Source organism: Falco biarmicus, chromosome 1, assembly GCF_023638135.1.
Source record: "Falco biarmicus isolate bFalBia1 chromosome 1, bFalBia1.pri, whole genome shotgun sequence".
Lineage (NCBI taxonomy): Eukaryota > Metazoa > Chordata > Aves > Falconiformes > Falconidae > Falco > Falco biarmicus.
In genome coordinates this window covers 127,254,006-127,273,937 of record NC_079288.1, presented here as the reverse complement: position 1 = coordinate 127,273,937, position 19,932 = coordinate 127,254,006, and positions in this window count along the sequence as shown.

Genomic DNA, 19,932 nt, shown 5'->3' with positions numbered 1-19,932 from the left:
AGTTTTTACACTACCTTGGTAGGCAGCTGAAAGGCACCACAAAAGTTGTTCTACCTGCTTTCTGGGCTGAGATGGGGAACCGCTGAATTTTGGAGTCGGCCGGTGACAAAATGTTCCAAACACACCCCATGCACAACTCCACCGGGGAAGGTGCCAGACAGGAGTTCTCCTGGTAGTTTTTACATTGCTCCGGTAGGCAGCTGAAAGACACCACAAAAGTTGTTCTACCTGCTTTCTGGGCTGAGATGGGGAACCGCTGAATTTTGGAGTCGGCCGGTGACAAAATGTTCCAAACACACCCCATGCACAACTCCACCGGGGAAGGTGCCAGACAGGAGTTCTCCTGGTAGTTTTTACATTGCTCCGGTAGGCATCTGAAAGACACCACAAAAGTTGTTCTACCTGCTTTCTGGGCTGAGATGGGGAACCGCTGAATTTTGGCCTCGGCCGGTGACAAAATGTTCCAAACACACCCCCTGCACAACTCCACCGGGGAAGGTGCCAGGCAGGAGTTCTCTTAGTAGTTTTTACACTACCTTGGTAGGCATTTGAAAGACACCACAAAAGTTGTTCTACCTGCTTTCTGGGCTGAGATGGGGAACCGCTGAATTTTGGAGTCGGCTGGTGACAAAATGTTCCAAACACACCCCATGCACAACTCCACCGGGGAAGGTGCCAGACAGGAGTTCTCCTGGTAGTTTTTACATTGCTCCAGTAGGCATCTGAAAGACACCACAAAAGTTGTTCTACCTGCTTTCTGGGCTGAGATGGGGAACCGCTGAATTTTGGAGTCGGCCTGTGTCAAAATGTTCCAAAGACACCCCATGCACAACTCCACCGGGGAAGGTGCCAGACAGGAGTTCTCCTGGTAGTTTTTACATTGCTCCGGTAGGCATCTGAAAGACACCACAAAAGTTGTTCTACCTGCTTTCTGTGCTGAGATGGGGAACAGCTGAATTTTGGACTCGGCCGGTGAAAAAATGTTCCAAACACACCCCATGCACAACTCCATTAGCGAAGGTGCCAGGGACGAGCTCTGTTGGTAGTTTTTACATTGCTCCTGTAGGCATCAAAAGGACACCACAAAAGTTGTTCTTCCTGCTTTCTGGGCTGAGATGGGGAACCGCTGAATTTTGGACTCTGCTGGTGACAAAATGTTCCAAACACACCCCCTGCACAACTCCACCGGGGAAGGTGCCAGACAGGAGTTCTCCTGGTAGTTTTTACATTGCTCTGGTAGGCATCTGAAAGACACCACAAAAGTTGTTCTACCTGCTTTCTGGGCTGAGATGGGGATCCGCTGAATTTTGGAGTCGGCCGGTGACAAAATGTTCCAAAGACACCCCATGCACAACTCCACCGGGGAAGGTGCCAGACAGGAATTCTCCTGCTAGTTTTTACACTACCTTGGTAGGCAGCTGAAAGGCACCACAAAAGTTGTTCTACCTGCTTTCTGGGCTGAGATGGGGAACAGCTGAATTTTTGGACTCGGCTGGTGACAAAATGTTCCGAACACACCCCATGCACAACTCCACGGGGGAAGGTGCCAAGGACGAGTCTGTTGGTAGTTTTTACATTGCTCCGGTAGGCATCTGAAAGACACCACAAAAGTTGTTCTACCTGCTTTCTGGGCTGAGGTGGGGGAACCGCTGAATTTTGGACTCGGCCGGTGTCAAAATGTTCCAAAGACACCCCATGCACAACTCCACCGGGGAAGGTGCCAGACAGGAGTTCTCCTGGTAGTTTTTACATTGCTCCGGTAGGCAGCTGAAAGACACCACAAAAGTTGTTCTACCTGCTTTCTGGGCTGAGATGGGGAACAGCTGAATTTTGGACTCGGCTGGTGACAAAATTTTAATAAATACACCCCATGCACAACTCCACTAGCGAAGGCGCCAGGGACGAGTTCTGTTGGTAGTTTTTACATTGCTCCGGTAGGCATCAAAAGGACACCAAAAAAGTTGTTCTTCCTGCTTTCTGGGCTGAGATGGGGAACCGCTGAATTTTGGACTCGGCCGGTGACAAAACGTTCCAAAGACACCCCATGCACAACTCCACCGGGGAAGGTGCCAGACAGGAGTTCTCTTAGTAGTTTTTACACTATCTTGGTAGGCAGCTGAAAGGCACCACAAAAGTTGTTCTACCTGCTTTCTGGGCTGAGATGGGGAACAGCTGAATTTTGGACTCGGCTGGTGACAAAATTTTAATAAATACACCCCATGCACAACTCCACTAGCGAAGGTGCCAGGGACGAGTTCTGTTGGTAGTTTTTACATTGCTCCGGTAGGCATCAAAAGGACACCACAAAAGTTGTTCTACCTGCTTTCTGGGCTGAGATGGGGAACCGCTGAATTTTGGACTCGGCCGGTGAAAAAATGTTCCAAACACACCCCATGCATAACTCCACCGGGGGAAGGTGCCAGACAGGAGTTCTCTTAGTAGTTTTTACACTACCTTGGTAGGCACCTGAAAGGCACCACAAAAGTTGTTCTACCTTCTTTCTGGGCTGAGATGGGGAACCGCTGAATTTTGGAGTCGGCCGGTGACAAAATGTTCCAAACACACCCCATGCACAACTCCACCGGGGAAGGTGCCAGACAGGAGTTCTCCTGGTAGTTTTTACATTGCTCCGGTAGGCAGCTGAAAGACACCAAAAAAGTTGTTCTACCTGCTTTCTGGGCTGAGATGGGGAACCGCTGAATTTTGGAGTCGGCCGGTGACAAAATGTTCCAAACACACCCCATGCACAACTCCACCGGGGAAGGTGCCAGGCAGGAGTTCTCCTGGTAGTTTTTACATTGCTCCGGTAGGCATCTGAAAGACACCACAAAAGTTGTTCTACCTGCTTTCTGGGCTGAGATGGGGAACCGCTGAATTTTGGACTCGGCCGGTGACAAAATGTTCCAAACACACCCCATGCACAACTCCACCGGGGAAGGTGCCAGGCAGGAGTTCTCTTAGTAGTTTTTACACTACATTGGTAGGCATTTGAAAGGCACCACAAAAGTTGTTCTACCTGCTTTCTGGGCTGAGATGGGGAACCGCTGAATTTTGGAGTCGGCTGGTGACAAAATGTTCCAAACACACCCCATGCACAACTCCACCGGGGAAGGTGCAGACAGGAGTTCTCCTGGTAGTTTTTACATTGCTCCAGTAGGCATCTGAAAGACACCACAAAAGTTGTTCTACCTGCTTTCTGGGCTGAGATGGGGAACCGCTGAATTTTGGGAGTCGGCCGGTGTCAAAATGTTCCAAACACACCCCATGCACAACTCCACCGGGGAAGGTGCCAGACAGGAGTTCTCCTGGTAGTTTTTACATTGCTCCGGTAGGCATCTGAAAGACACCACAAAAGTTGTTCTACCTGCTTTCTGTGCTGAGATGGGGAACAGCTGAATTTTGGACTCGGCCGGTGAAAAAATGTTCCAAACACACCCCATGCACAACTCCATTAGCGAAGGTGCCAGGGACGAGCTCTGTTGGTAGTTTTTACATTGCTCCTGTAGGCATCAAAAGGACACCACAAAAGTTGTTCTTCCTGCTTTCTGGGCTGAGATGGGGAACCGCTGAATTTTGGACTCTGCTGGTGACAAAATGTTCCAAACACACCCCATGCACAACTCCACCGGGGAAGGTGCCAGACAGGAGTTCTCCTGGTAGTTTTTACATTGCTCTGGTAGGCATCTGAAAGACACCACAAAAGTTGTTCTACCTGCTTTCTGGGCTGAGATGGGGATCCGCTGAATTTTGGAGTCGGCCGGTGACAAAATGTTCCAAAGACACCCCATGCACAACTCCACCGGGGAAGGTGCCAGGCAGGAGTTCTCTTGGTAGTTTTTACACTACCTTGGTAGGCACCTGAAAGGCACCACAAAAGTTGTTCTACCTGCTTTCTGGGCTGAGATGGGGAACCGCTGAATTTTGGAGTCGGCCGGTGACAAAATGTTCCAAACACACCCCATGCACAACTCCACCGGGGAAGGTGCCAGACAGGAGTTCTCCTGCTAGTTTTTACACTACCTTGGTAGGCAGCTGAAAGGCACCACAAAAGTTGTTCTACCTGCTTTCTGGGCTGAGATGGGGAACAGCTGAATTTTTGGACTCGGCTGGTGACAAAATGTTCCAAACACACCCCATGCACAACTCCACCGGGGAAGGTGCCAGGGACGAGTTCTGTTGGTAGTTTTTACATTGCTCCGGTAGGCATCTGAAAGACACCACAAAAGTTGTTCTACCTGCTTTCTGGGCTGAGGTGGGGAACCGCTGAATTTTGGAGTCGGCCGGTGTCAAAATGTTCCAAAGACACCCCATGCACAACTCCACCGGGGAAGGTGCCAGACAGGAGTTCTCCTGGTAGTTTTTACATTGCTCCGGTAGGCAGCTGAAAGACACCACAAAAGTTGTTCTACCTGCTTTCTGGGCTGAGATGGGGAACAGCTGAATTTTGGACTCGGCTGGTGACAAAATTTTAATAAATACACCCCATGCACAACTCCACTAGCGAAGGCGCCAGGGACGAGTTCTGTTGGTAGTTTTTACATTGCTCCGGTAGGCATCAAAAGGACACCAAAAAAGTTGTTCTTCCTGCTTTCTGGGCTGAGATGGGGAACCGCTGAATTTTGGACTCGGCCGGTGACAAAACGTTCCAAAGACACCCCATGCACAACTCCACCGGGGAAGGTGCCAGACAGGAGTTCTCTTAGTAGTTTTTACACTACCTTGGTAGGCAGCTGAAAGGCACCACAAAAGTTGTTCTACCTGCTTTCTGGGCTGAGATGGGGAACAGCTGAATTTTGGACTCGGCTGGTGACAAAATTTTAATAAATACACCCCATGCACAACTCCACTAGCGAAGGTGCCAGGGACGAGTTCTGTTGGTAGTTTTTACATTGCTCCGGTAGGCATCAAAAGGACACCACAAAAGTTGTTCTACCTGCTTTCTGGGCTGAGATGGGGAACCGCTGAATTTTGGAGTCGGCCGGTGACAAAATGTTCCAAACACACCCCATGCACAACTCCACCGGGGAAGGTGCCAGACAGGAGTTCTCCTGGTAGTTTTTACATTGCTCTGGTAGGCATCTGAAAGACACCACAAAAGTTGTTCTACCTGCTTTCTGGGCTGAGATGGGGAACAGCTGAATTTTGGACTCGGCTGGTGACAAAATGTTCCAAACACACCCCATGCACAACTCCACCGGGGAAGGTGCCAGACAGGAGTTCTCCTGGTAGTTTTTACACTACCTTGGTAGGCATCTGAAAGGCACCACAAAAGTTGTTCTACCTGCTTTCTGGGCTGAGATGGGGAACCGCTGAATTTTGGAGTCGGCCGGTGACAAAATGTTCCAAACACACCCCTTGCACAACTCCACCGGGGAAGGTGCCAGACAGGAGTTCTCTTAATAGTTTTTACACTACCTTGGTAGGCACCTGAAAGGCACCACAACAGTTGTTCTACCTGCTTTCTGGGCTGAGATGGGGAACCGCTGAATTTTGGACTCGGCCGGTGACAAAATGTTCCAAACACACCCCATGCACAACTCCACCGGGGAAGGTGCCAGACAGGAGTTCTCCTGGTAGTTTTTACACTACCTTGGTAGGCAGCTGAAAGGCACCACAAAAGTTGTTCTACCTGCTTTCTGGGCTGAGATGGGGAAGCGCTGAATTTTGGACTCGGCTGGTGACAAAATGTTCCAAACACACCCCATGCACAACTCCACCGGGGAAGGTGCCAGACAGGAGTTCTCCTGGTAGTTTTTACATTGCTCCGGTAGGCACCTGAAAGACACCACAAAAGTTGTTCTACCTGCTTTCTGGGCTGAGATGGGGAACCGCTGAATTTTGGACTCGGCCGGTGAAAAAATGTTCCAAACACACCCCCTGCACAACTCCACCGGGGAAGGTGCCAGACAGGAGTTCTCCTGGTAGTTTTTACACTACCTTGGTAGGCACCTGAAAGGCACCACAAAAGTTGTTCTACCTGCTTTCTGGGCTGAGATGGGGAACCGCTGAATTTTGGACTCGGCTGGTGACAATATGTTCCAAACACACCCCATGCACAACTCCACTAGCGAAGGTGCCAGGGACGAGTTCTGTTGGTAGTTTTTACATTGCTCCGGTAGGCATCAAAAAGACACTACAAAAGTTGTTCTACCTGCTTTCTGGGCTGAGATGGGGAACCGCTGAATTTTGGAGTCGGCTGGTGACAAAATGTTCCAAACACACCCCATGCACAACTCCACCGGGGAAGGTGCCAGACAGGAGTTCTCCTGGTAGTTTTTACATTGCTCTGGTAGGCATCTGAAAGACACCACAAAAGTTGTTCTACCTGCTTTCTGGGCTGAGATGGGGAACCGCTGAATTTTGGAGTCGGCCGGTGACAAAATGTTCCAAACACACCCCCTGCACAACTCCACCGGGGAAGGTGCCAGACAGGAGTTCTCTTAGTAGTTTTTACACTACCTTGGTAGGCAGCTGAAAGGCACCACAAAAGTTGTTCTACCTGCTTTCTGGGCTGAGATGGTGAACAGCTGAATTTTGGACTCGGCTGGTGACAAAATGTTCCAAACACACCCCATGCACAACTCCACTAGCGAAGGTGCCAGGGACGAGTTCTGTTAATAGTTTTTACATTGCTCCTGTAGGCATCAAAAGGACACCACAAAAGTTGTTCTACCTGCTTTCTGGGCTGAGATGGGGAACCGCTGAATTTTGGAGTCGGCCGGTGACAAATGTTCCAAACACACCCCATGCACAACTCCACCGGGGAAGGTGCCAGACAGGAGTTCTCTTAATAGTTTTTACACTACCTTGGTAGGCACCTGAAAGGCACCACAAAAGTTGTTCTACCTGCTTTCTGGGCTGAGATGGGGAACCGCTGAATTTTGGAGTCGGCTGGTGACGAAATGTTCCAAACACACCCCATGCACAACTCCACCGGGGAAGGTGCCAGACAGGAGTTCTCCTGGTAGTTTTTACATTGCTCCGGTAGGCATCTGAAAGACACCACAAAAGTTGTTCTACCTGCTTTCTGGGCTGAGATGGGGAACAGCTGAATTTTGGACTCGGCTGGTGACAAAATTTTAATAAATACACCCCATGCACAACTCCACTAGCGAAGGTGCCAGGGACGAGTTCTCCTGGTAGTTTTTACATTGCTCCGGTAGGCATCAAAAGGACACCACAAAAGTTGTTCTACCTGCTTTCTGGGCTGAGATGGGGAACCGCTGAATTTTGGACTCGGCCGGTGACAAAATGTTCCAAACACACCCCCTGCACAACTCCACCGGGGAAGGTGCCAGACAGGAGTTCTCCTGGTAGTTTTTACATTGCTCTGGTAGGCATCTGAAAGACACCACAAAAGTTGTTCTACCTGCTTTCTGGGCTGAGATGGGGAACCGCTGAATTTTGGAGTCGGCCGGTGACAAAATGTTCCAAACACACCCCCTGCACAACTCCACCGGGGAAGGTGCCAGACAGGAGTTCTCCTGGTAGTTTTTACACTACCTTGGTAGGCATTTGAAAGGCACCACAAAAGTTGTTCTACCTGCTTTCTGGGCTGAGATGGGGAACCGCTGAATTTTGGACTCGGATGGTGACAAAATGTTCCAAACACACCCCATGCACAACTCCACCGGGGAAGGTGCCAGACAAGAGTTCTCTTGATAGTTTTTACACTACCTAGGTAGGCAGATGAAAGGCACCACAAAAGTTGTTCTACCTGCTTTCTGGGCTGAGATGGGGAACCGCTGAATTTTGGACTCAGCTGGTGACAAAATTTTAATAAATACACCCCATGCACAACTCCACTAGCGAAGGTGCCAGGGACGAGTTCTGTTGGTAGTTTTTACATTGCTCCGGTAGGCATCAAAAGGACACCACAAAAGTTGTTCTACCTGCTTTCTGGGCTGAGATGGGGAATCGCTGAATTTTGGACTCGGCCGGTGACAAAATGTTCCAAACACACCCCATGCACAACTCCACCGGGGAAGGTGCCAGACAGGAGTTCTCCTGGTAGTTTTTACACTACCTTGGTAGGCAGCTGAAAGGCACCACAAAAGTTGTTCTACCTGCTTTCTGGGCTGAGATGGGGAACCGCTGAATTTTGGAGTCGGCTGGTGACAAAATGTTCCAAACACACCCCATGCACAACTCCACCGGGGAAGGTGCCAGACAGGAGTTCTCCTGGTAGTTTTTACATTGCTCCGGTAGGCATCTGAAAGACACCACAAAAGTTGTTCTACCTGCTTTCTGGGCTGAGATGGGGAACAGCTGAATTTTGGAGTCGGCTGGTGACAAAATTTTAATAAATACACCCCATGCACAACTCCACTAGCGAAGGTGCCAGGGACGAGTTCTGTTGGTAGTTTTTACATTGCTCCGGTAGGCATCAAAAGGACACCACAAAAGTTGTTCTACCTGCTTTCTGGGCTGAGATGGGGAACCGCTGAATTTTGGACTCGGCCGGTGACAAAATGTTCCAAACACACCCCATGCACAACTCCACCGGGGAAGGTGCCAGACAGGAGTTCTCTTAGTAGTTTTTACACTACCTTGGTAGGCAGCTGAAAGGCACCACAAAAGTTGTTCTACCTGCTTTCTGGGCTGAGATGGGGAACCGCTGAATTTTGGACTCGGCCGGTGACAAAATGTTCCAAACACACCCCATGCACAACTCCACCGGGGAAGGTGCCTGACAGGAGTTCTCCTGGTAGTTTTTACATTGCTCTGGTAGGCATCTGAAAGACACCACAAAAGTTGTTCTACCTGCTTTCTGGGCTGAGATGGGGAACCGCTGAATTTTGGAGTCGGCCGGTGACAAAATGTTCCAAACACACCCCCTGCACAACTCCACCGGGGAAGGTGCCAGACAGGAGTTCTCCTGGTAGTTTTTACACTACCTTGGTAGGCAGCTGAAAGGCACCACAAAAGTTGTTCTACCTGCTTTCTGGGCTGAGATGGGGAACCGCTGAATTTTGGACTCGGATGGTGAAAAAATGTTCCAAACACACCCCATGCACAGCTCCACCGGGGAAGGTGCCAGACAAGAGTTCTCTTGATAGTTTTTACACTACCTTGGTAGGCAGCTGAAAGGCACCACAAAAGTTGTTCTACCTGCTTTCTGGGCTGAGATGGGGAACCGCTGAATTTTGGACTCGGCTGGTGACAAAATTTTAATAAATACACCCCATGCACAACTCCACTAGCGAAGGTGCCAGGGACGAGTTCTGTTGGTAGTTTTTACATAGCTCCGGTAGGCATCAAAAGGACACCACAAAAGTTGTTCTACCTGCTTTCTGGGCTGAGATGGGGAATCGCTGAATTTTGGACTCGGCCGGTGACAAAATGTTCCAAACACACCCCATGCACAACTCCACCGGGGAAGGTGCCAGACAGGAGTTCTCTTAATAGTTATTACACTACCTTGGTAGGCAGCTGAAAGGCACCACAAAAGTTGTTCTACCTGCTTTCTGGGCTGAGATGGGGAACCGCTGAATTTTGGAGTCGGCTGGTGACGAAATGTTCCAAACACACCCCATGCACAACTCCACCGGGGAAGGTGCCAGACAGGAGTTCTCCTGGTAGTTTTTACATTGCTCCGGTAGGCATCTGAAAGACACCACAAAAGTTGTTCTACCTGCTTTCTGCGCTGAGATGGGGAACCGCTGAATTTTGGACTCGGCTGGTGACAAAATTTTAATAAATACACCCCATGCACAACTCCACTAGCGAAGGTGCCAGGGACGAGTTCTGTTGGTAGTTTTTACATTGCTCCGGTAGGCATCAAAAGGACACCACAAAAGTTGTTCTACCTGCTTTCTGGGCTGAGATGGGGAACCGCTGAATTTTGGAGTCGGCCGGTGACAAAATGTTCCAAACACACCCCATGCACAACTCCACCGGGGAAGGTGCCAGACAGGAGTTCTCCTGCTAGTTTTTACACTACCTTGGTAGGCAGCTGAAAGGCACCACAAAAGTTGTTCTACCTGCTTTCTGGGCTGAGATGGGGAACAGCTGAATTTTTGGACTCGGCTGGTGACAAAATGTTCCGAACACACCCCATGCACAACTCCACCGGGGAAGGTGCCAGGGACGAGTTCTGTTGGTAGTTTTTACATTGCTCCGGTAGGCATCTGAAAGACACCACAAAAGTTGTTCTACCTGCTTTCTGGGCTGAGGTGGGGAACCGCTGAATTTTGGAGTCGGCCGGTGTCAAAATGTTCCAAAGACACCCCATGCACAACTCCACCGGGGAAGGTGCCAGACAGGAGTTCTCCTGGTAGTTTTTACATTGCTCCGGTAGGCAGCTGAAAGACACCACAAAAGTTGTTCTACCTGCTTTCTGGGCTGAGATGGGGAACAGCTGAATTTTGGACTCGGCTGGTGACAAAATTTTAATAAATACACCCCATGCACAACTCCACTAGCGAAGGCGCCAGGGACGAGTTCTGTTGGTAGTTTTTACATTGCTCCGGTAGGCATCAAAAGGACACCAAAAAAGTTGTTCTTCCTGCTTTCTGGGCTGAGATGGGGAACCGCTGAATTTTGGACTCGGCCGGTGACAAAACGTTCCAAAGACACCCCATGCACAACTCCACCGGGGAAGGTGCCAGACAGGAGTTCTCTTAGTAGTTTTTACACTACCTTGGTAGGCAGCTGAAAGGCACCACAAAAGTTGTTCTACCTGCTTTCTGGGCTGAGATGGGGAACAGCTGAATTTTGGACTCGGCTGGTGACAAAATTTTAATAAATACACCCCATGCACAACTCCACTAGCGAAGGTGCCAGGGACGAGTTCTGTTGGTAGTTTTTACATTGCTCCGGTAGGCATCAAAAGGACACCACAAAAGTTGTTCTACCTGCTTTCTGGGCTGAGATGGGGAACCGCTGAATTTTGGAGTCGGCCGGTGACAAAATGTTCCAAACACACCCCATGCACAACTCCACCGGGGAAGGTGCCAGACAGGAGTTCTCCTGGTAGTTTTTACATTGCTCTGGTAGGCATCTGAAAGACACCACAAAAGTTGTTCTACCTGCTTTCTGGGCTGAGATGGGGAACAGCTGAATTTTGGACTCGGCTGGTGACAAAATGTTCCAAACACACCCCATGCACAACTCCACCGGGGAAGGTGCCAGACAGGAGTTCTCCTGGTAGTTTTTACACTACCTTGGTAGGCATCTGAAAGGCACCACAAAAGTTGTTCTACCTGCTTTCTGGGCTGAGATGGGGAACCGCTGAATTTTGGAGTCGGCCGGTGACAAAATGTTCCAAACACACCCCTTGCACAACTCCACCGGGGAAGGTGCCAGACAGGAGTTCTCTTAATAGTTTTTACACTACCTTGGTAGGCACCTGAAAGGCACCACAACAGTTGTTCTACCTGCTTTCTGGGCTGAGATGGGGAACCGCTGAATTTTGGACTCGGCCGGTGACAAAATGTTCCAAACACACCCCATGCACAACTCCACCGGGGAAGGTGCCAGACAGGAGTTCTCCTGGTAGTTTTTACACTACCTTGGTAGGCAGCTGAAAGGCACCACAAAAGTTGTTCTACCTGCTTTCTGGGCTGAGATGGGGAAGCGCTGAATTTTGGACTCGGCTGGTGACAAAATGTTCCAAACACACCCCATGCACAACTCCACCGGGGAAGGTGCCAGACAGGAGTTCTCCTGGTAGTTTTTACATTGCTCCGGTAGGCACCTGAAAGACACCACAAAAGTTGTTCTACCTGCTTTCTGGGCTGAGATGGGGAACCGCTGAATTTTGGACTCGGCCGGTGAAAAAATGTTCCAAACACACCCCCTGCACAACTCCACCGGGGAAGGTGCCAGACAGGAGTTCTCCTGGTAGTTTTTACACTACCTTGGTAGGCACCTGAAAGGCACCACAAAAGTTGTTCTACCTGCTTTCTGGGCTGAGATGGGGAACCGCTGAATTTTGGACTCGGCTGGTGACAATATGTTCCAAACACACCCCATGCACAACTCCACTAGCGAAGGTGCCAGGGACGAGTTCTGTTGGTAGTTTTTACATTGCTCCGGTAGGCATCAAAAAGACACTACAAAAGTTGTTCTACCTGCTTTCTGGGCTGAGATGGGGAACCGCTGAATTTTGGACTCGGCCGGTGACAAAATGTTCCAAACACACCCCATGCACAACTCCACCGGGGAAGGTGCCAGACAGGAGTTCTCCTGGTAGTTTTTACATTGCTCTGGTAGGCATCTGAAAGACACCACAAAAGTTGTTCTACCTGCTTTCTGGGCTGAGATGGGGAACCGCTGAATTTTGGAGTCGGCCGGTGACAAAATGTTCCAAACACACCCCCTGCACAACTCCACCGGGGAAGGTGCCAGACAGGAGTTCTCTTAATAGTTTTTACACTACCTTGGTAGGCACCTGAAAGGCACCACAACAGTTGTTCTACCTGCTTTCTGGGCTGAGATGGGGAACCGCTGAATTTTGGACTCGGCCGGTGACAAAATGTTCCAAACACACCCCATGCACAACTCCACCGGGGAAGGTGCCAGACAGGAGTTCTCCTGGTAGTTTTTACACTACCTTGGTAGGCAGCTGAAAGGCACCACAAAAGTTGTTCTACCTGCTTTCTGGGCTGAGATGGGGAAGCGCTGAATTTTGGACTCGGCTGGTGACAAAATGTTCCAAACACACCCCATGCACAACTCCACCGGGGAAGGTGCCAGACAGGAGTTCTCCTGGTAGTTTTTACATTGCTCCGGTAGGCACCTGAAAGACACCACAAAAGTTGTTCTACCTGCTTTCTGGGCTGAGATGGGGAACCGCTGAATTTTGGACTCGGCCGGTGAAAAAATGTTCCAAACACACCCCCTGCACAACTCCACCGGGGAAGGTGCCAGACAGGAGTTCTCCTGGTAGTTTTTACACTACCTTGGTAGGCACCTGAAAGGCACCACAAAAGTTGTTCTACCTGCTTTCTGGGCTGAGATGGGGAACCGCTGAATTTTGGACTCGGCTGGTGACAATATGTTCCAAACACACCCCATGCACAACTCCACTAGCGAAGGTGCCAGGGACGAGTTCTGTTGGTAGTTTTTACATTGCTCCGGTAGGCATCAAAAAGACACTACAAAAGTTGTTCTACCTGCTTTCTGGGCTGAGATGGGGAACCGCTGAATTTTGGAGTCGGCTGGTGACAAAATGTTCCAAACACACCCCATGCACAACTCCACCGGGGAAGGTGCCAGACAGGAGTTCTCCTGGTAGTTTTTACATTGCTCTGGTAGGCATCTGAAAGACACCACAAAAGTTGTTCTACCTGCTTTCTGGGCTGAGATGGGGAACCGCTGAATTTTGGAGTCGGCCGGTGACAAAATGTTCCAAACACACCCCCTGCACAACTCCACCGGGGAAGGTGCCAGACAGGAGTTCTCTTAGTAGTTTTTACACTACCTTGGTAGGCAGCTGAAAGGCACCACAAAAGTTGTTCTACCTGCTTTCTGGGCTGAGATGGTGAACAGCTGAATTTTGGACTCGGCTGGTGACAAAATGTTCCAAACACACCCCATGCACAACTCCACTAGCGAAGGTGCCAGGGACGAGTTCTGTTAATAGTTTTTACATTGCTCCTGTAGGCATCAAAAGGACACCACAAAAGTTGTTCTACCTGCTTTCTGGGCTGAGATGGGGAACCGCTGAATTTTGGAGTCGGCCGGTGACAAATGTTCCAAACACACCCCATGCACAACTCCACCGGGGAAGGTGCCAGACAGGAGTTCTCTTAATAGTTTTTACACTACCTTGGTAGGCACCTGAAAGGCACCACAAAAGTTGTTCTACCTGCTTTCTGGGCTGAGATGGGGAACCGCTGAATTTTGGAGTCGGCTGGTGACGAAATGTTCCAAACACACCCCATGCACAACTCCACCGGGGAAGGTGCCAGACAGGAGTTCTCCTGGTAGTTTTTACATTGCTCCGGTAGGCATCTGAAAGACACCACAAAAGTTGTTCTACCTGCTTTCTGGGCTGAGATGGGGAACAGCTGAATTTTGGACTCAGCTGGTGACAAAATTTTAATAAATACACCCCATGCACAACTCCACTAGCGAAGGTGCCAGGGACGAGTTCTGTTGGTAGTTTTTACATTGCTCCGGTAGGCATCAAAAGGACACCACAAAAGTTGTTCTACCTGCTTTCTGGGCTGAGATGGGGAATCGCTGAATTTTGGAGTCGGCCGGTGACAAAATGTTCCAAACACACCCCATGCACAACTCCACCGGGGAAGGTGCCAGACAGGAGTTCTCCTGGTAGTTTTTACACTACCTTGGTAGGCAGCTGAAAGGCACCACAAAAGTTGTTCTACCTGCTTTCTGGGCTGAGATGGGGAACCGCTGAATTTTGGAGTCGGCTGGTGACAAAATGTTCCAAAAACACCCCATGCACAACTCCACCGGGGAAGGTGCCAGACAGGAGTTCTCCTGGTAGTTTTTACATTGCTCCGGTAGGCATCTGAAAGACACCACAAAAGTTGTTCTACCTGCTTTCTGGGCTGAGATGGGGAACAGCTGAATTTTGGAGTCGGCTGGTGACAAAATTTTAATAAATACACCCCATGCACAACTCCACTAGCGAAGGTGCCAGGGACGAGTTCTCCTGGTAGTTTTTACATTGCTCCGGTAGGCATCAAAAGGACACCACAAAAGTTGTTCTACCTGCTTTCTGGGCTGAGATGGGGAACCGCTGAATTTTGGACTCGGCCGGTGACAAAATGTTCCAAACACACCCCATGCACAACTCCACCGGGGAAGGTGCCAGACAGGAGTTCTCTTAGTAGTTTTTACACTACCTTGGTAGGCAGCTGAAAGGCACCACAAAAGTTGTTCTTCCTGCTTTCTGGGCTGAGATGGGGAACCGCTGAATTTTGGAGTCGGCCGGTGACAAAATGTTCCAAACACACCCCATGCACAACTCCACCGGGGAAGGTGCCAGACAGGAGTTCTCCTGGTAGTTTTTACATTGCTCTGGTAGGCATCTGAAAGACACCACAAAAGTTGTTCTACCTGCTTTCTGGGCTGAGATGGGGAACCGCTGAATTTTGGACTCGGCCGGTGAAAAAATGTTCCAAACACACCCCCTGCACAACTCCACCGGGGAAGGTGCCAGACAGGAGTTCTCCTGGTAGTTTTTACACTACCTTGGTAGGCACCTGAAAGGCACCACAAAAGTTGTTCTACCTGCTTTCTGGGCTGAGATGGGGAACCGCTGAATTTTGGACTCGGCTGGTGACAATATGTTCCAAACACACCCCATGCACAACTCCACTAGCGAAGGTGCCAGGGACGAGTTCTGTTGGTAGTTTTTACATTGCTCCGGTAGGCATCAAAAAGACACTACAAAAGTTGTTCTACCTGCTTTCTGGGCTGAGATGGGGAACCGCTGAATTTTGGAGTCGGCTGGTGACAAAATGTTCCAAACACACCCCATGCACAACTCCACCGGGGAAGGTGCCAGACAGGAGTTCTCCTGGTAGTTTTTACATTGCTCTGGTAGGCATCTGAAAGACACCACAAAAGTTGTTCTACCTGCTTTCTGGGCTGAGATGGGGAACCGCTGAATTTTGGAGTCGGCCGGTGACAAAATGTTCCAAACACACCCCCTGCACAACTCCACCGGGGAAGGTGCCAGACAGGAGTTCTCTTAGTAGTTTTTACACTACCTTGGTAGGCAGCTGAAAGGCACCACAAAAGTTGTTCTACCTGCTTTCTGGGCTGAGATGGTGAACAGCTGAATTTTGGACTCGGCTGGTGACAAAATGTTCCAAACACACCCCATGCACAACTCCACTAGCGAAGGTGCCAGGGACGAGTTCTGTTAATAGTTTTTACATTGCTCCTGTAGGCATCAAAAGGACACCACAAAAGTTGTTCTACCTGCTTTCTGGGCTGAGATGGGGAACCGCTGAATTTTGGAGTCGGCCGGTGACAAATGTTCCAAACACACCCCATGCACAACTCCACCGGGGAAGGTGCCAGACAGGAGTTCTCTTAATAGTTTTTACACTACCTTGGTAGGCACCTGAAAGGCACCACAAAAGTTGTTCTACCTGCTTTCTGGGCTGAGATGGGGAACCGCTGAATTTTGGAGTCGGCTGGTGACGAAATGTTCCAAACACACCCCATGCACAACTCCACCGGGGAAGGTGCCAGACAGGAGTTCTCCTGGTAGTTTTTACATTGCTCCGGTAGGCATCTGAAAGACACCACAAAAGTTGTTCTACCTGCTTTCTGGGCTGAGATGGGGAACAGCTGAATTTTGGACTCGGCTGGTGACAAAATTTTAATAAATACACCCCATGCACAACTCCACTAGCGAAGGTGCCAGGGACGAGTTCTCCTGGTAGTTTTTACATTGCTCCGGTAGGCATCAAAAGGACACCACAAAAGTTGTTCTACCTGCTTTCTGGGCTGAGATGGGGAACCGCTGAATTTTGGACTCGGCCGGTGACAAAATGTTCCAAACACACCCCCTGCACAACTCCACCGGGGAAGGTGCCAGACAGGAGTTCTCCTGGTAGTTTTTACATTGCTCTGGTAGGCATCTGAAAGACACCACAAAAGTTGTTCTACCTGCTTTCTGGGCTGAGATGGGGAACCGCTGAATTTTGGAGTCGGCCGGTGACAAAATGTTCCAAACACACCCCCTGCACAACTCCACCGGGGAAGGTGCCAGACAGGAGTTCTCCTGGTAGTTTTTACACTACCTTGGTAGGCATTTGAAAGGCACCACAAAAGTTGTTCTACCTGCTTTCTGGGCTGAGATGGGGAACCGCTGAATTTTGGACTCGGATGGTGACAAAATGTTCCAAACACACCCCATGCACAACTCCACCGGGGAAGGTGCCAGACAAGAGTTCTCTTGATAGTTTTTACACTACCTTGGTAGGCACCTGAAAGGCACCACAAAAGTTGTTCTACCTGCTTTCTGGGCTGAGATGGGGAACCGCTGAATTTTGGACTCAGCTGGTGACAAAATTTTAATAAATACACCCCATGCACAACTCCACTAGCGAAGGTGCCAGGGACGAGTTCTGTTGGTAGTTTTTACATTGCTCCGGTAGGCATCAAAAGGACACCACAAAAGTTGTTCTACCTGCTTTCTGGGCTGAGATGGGGAATCGCTGAATTTTGGACTCGGCCGGTGACAAAATGTTCCAAACACACCCCATGCACAACTCCACCGGGGAAGGTGCCAGACAGGAGTTCTCCTGGTAGTTTTTACACTACCTTGGTAGGCAGCTGAAAGGCACCACAAAAGTTGTTCTACCTGCTTTCTGGGCTGAGATGGGGAACCGCTGAATTTTGGAGTCGGCTGGTGACAAAATGTTCCAAACACACCCCATGCACAACTCCACCGGGGAAGGTGCCAGACAGGAGTTCTCCTGGTAGTTTTTACATTGCTCCGGTAGGCATCTGAAAGACACCACAAAAGTTGTTCTACCTGCTTTCTGGGCTGAGATGGGGAACAGCTGAATTTTGGAGTCGGCTGGTGACAAAATTTTAATAAATACACCCCATGCACAACTCCACTAGCGAAGGTGCCAGGGACGAGTTCTCCTGGTAGTTTTTACATTGCTCCGGTAGGCATCAAAAGGACACCACAAAAGTTGTTCTACCTGCTTTCTGGGCTGAGATGGGGAACCGCTGAATTTTGGACTCGGCCGGTGACAAAATGTTCCAAACACACCCCATGCACAACTCCACCGGGGAAGGTGCCAGACAGGAGTTCTCTTAGTAGTTTTTACACTACCTTGGTAGGCAGCTGAAAGGCACCACAAAAGTTGTTCTTCCTGCTTTCTGGGCTGAGATGGGGAACCGCTGAATTTTGGAGTCGGCCGGTGACAAAATGTTCCAAACACACCCCATGCACAACTCCACCGGGGAAGGTGCCAGACAGGAGTTCTCCTGGTAGTTTTTACATTGCTCTGGTAGGCATCTGAAAGACACCACAAAAGTTGTTCTACCTGCTTTCTGGGCTGAGATGGGGAACCGCTGAATTTTGGAGTCGGCCGGTGACAAAATGTTCCAAACACACCCCCTGCACAACTCCACCGGGGAAGGTGCCAGACAGGAGTTCTCCTGGTAGTTTTTACACTACCTTGGTAGGCAGCTGAAAGGCACCACAAAAGTTGTTCTACCTGCTTTCTGGGCTGAGATGGGGAACCGCTGAATTTTGGACTCGGATGGTGACAAAATGTTCCAAACACACCCCATGCACAACTCCACCGGGGAAGGTGCCAGACAAGAGTTCTCTTGATAGTTTTTACACTACCTTGGTAGGCAGCTGAAAGGCACCACAAAAGTTGTTCTACCTGCTTTCTGGGCTGAGATGGGGAACCGCTGAATTTTGGACTCGGCTGGTGACAAAATTTTAATAAATACACCCCATGCACAACTCCACTAGCGAAGGTGCCAGGGACGAGTTCTGTTGGTAGTTTTTACATTGCTCCGGTAGGCATCAAAAGGACACCACAAAAGTTGTTCTACCTGCTTTCTGGGCTGAGATGGGGAATCGCTGAATTTTGGACTCGGCCGGTGACAAAATGTTCCAAACACACCCCATGCACAACTCCACCGGGGAAGGTGCCAGACAGGAGTTCTCCTGGTAGTTTTTACACTACCTTGGTAGGCAGCTGAAAGGCACCACAAAAGTTGTTCTACCTGCTTTCTGGGCTGAGATGGGGAACCGCTGAATTTTGGAGTCGGCTGGTGACAAAATGTTCCAAACACACCCCATGCACAACTCCACCGGGGAAGGTGCCAGACAGGAGTTCTCCTGGTAGTTTTTACATTGCTCCGGTAGGCATCTGAAAGACACCACAAAAGTTGTTCTACCTGCTTTCTGGGCTGAGATGGGGAACAGCTGAATTTTGGAGTCGGCTGGTGACAAAATTTTAATAAATACACCCCATGCACAACTCCACTAGCGAAGGTGCCAGGGACGAGTTCTGTTGGTAGTTTTTACATTGCTCCGGTAGGCATCAAAAGGACACCACAAAAGTTGTTCTACCTGCTTTCTGGGCTGAGATGGGGAACCGCTGAATTTTGGACTCGGCCGGTGACAAAATGTTCCAAACACACCCCATGCACAACTCCACCGGGGAAGGTGCCAGACAGGAGTTCTCTTAGTAGTTTTTACACTACCTTGGTAGGCAGCTGAAAGGCACCACAAAAGTTGTTCTTCCTGCTTTCTGGGCTGAGATGGGGAACCGCTGAATTTTGGAGTCGGCCGGTGACAAAATGTTCCAAACACACCCCATGCACAACTCCACCGGGGAAGGTGCCAGACAGGAGTTCTCCTGGTAGTTTTTACATTGCTCTGGTAGGCATCTGAAAGACACCACAAAAGTTGTTCTACCTGCTTTCTGGGCTGAGATGGGGAACCGCTGAATTTTGGAGTCGGCCGGTGACAAAATGTTCCAAACACACCCCCTGCACAACTCCACCGGGGAAGGTGCCAGACAGGAGTTCTCCTGGTAGTTTTTACACTACCTTGGTAGGCAGCTGAAAGGCACCACAAAAGTTGTTCTACCTGCTTTCTGGGCTGAGATGGGGAACCGCTGAATTTTGGACTCGGATGGTGAAAAAATGTTCCAAACACACCCCATGCACAGCTCCACCGGGGAAGGTGCCAGACAAGAGTTCTCTTGATAGTTTTTACACTACCTTGGTAGGCAGCTGAAAGGCACCACAAAAGTTGTTCTACCTGCTTTCTGGGCTGAGATGGGGAACCGCTGAATTTTGGACTCGGCTGGTGACAAAATTTTAATAAATACACCCCATGCACAACTCCACTAGCGAAGGTGCCAGGGACGAGTTCTGTTGGTAGTTTTTACATAGCTCCGGTAGGCATCAAAAGGACACCACAAAAGTTGTTCTACCTGCTTTCTGGGCTGAGATGGG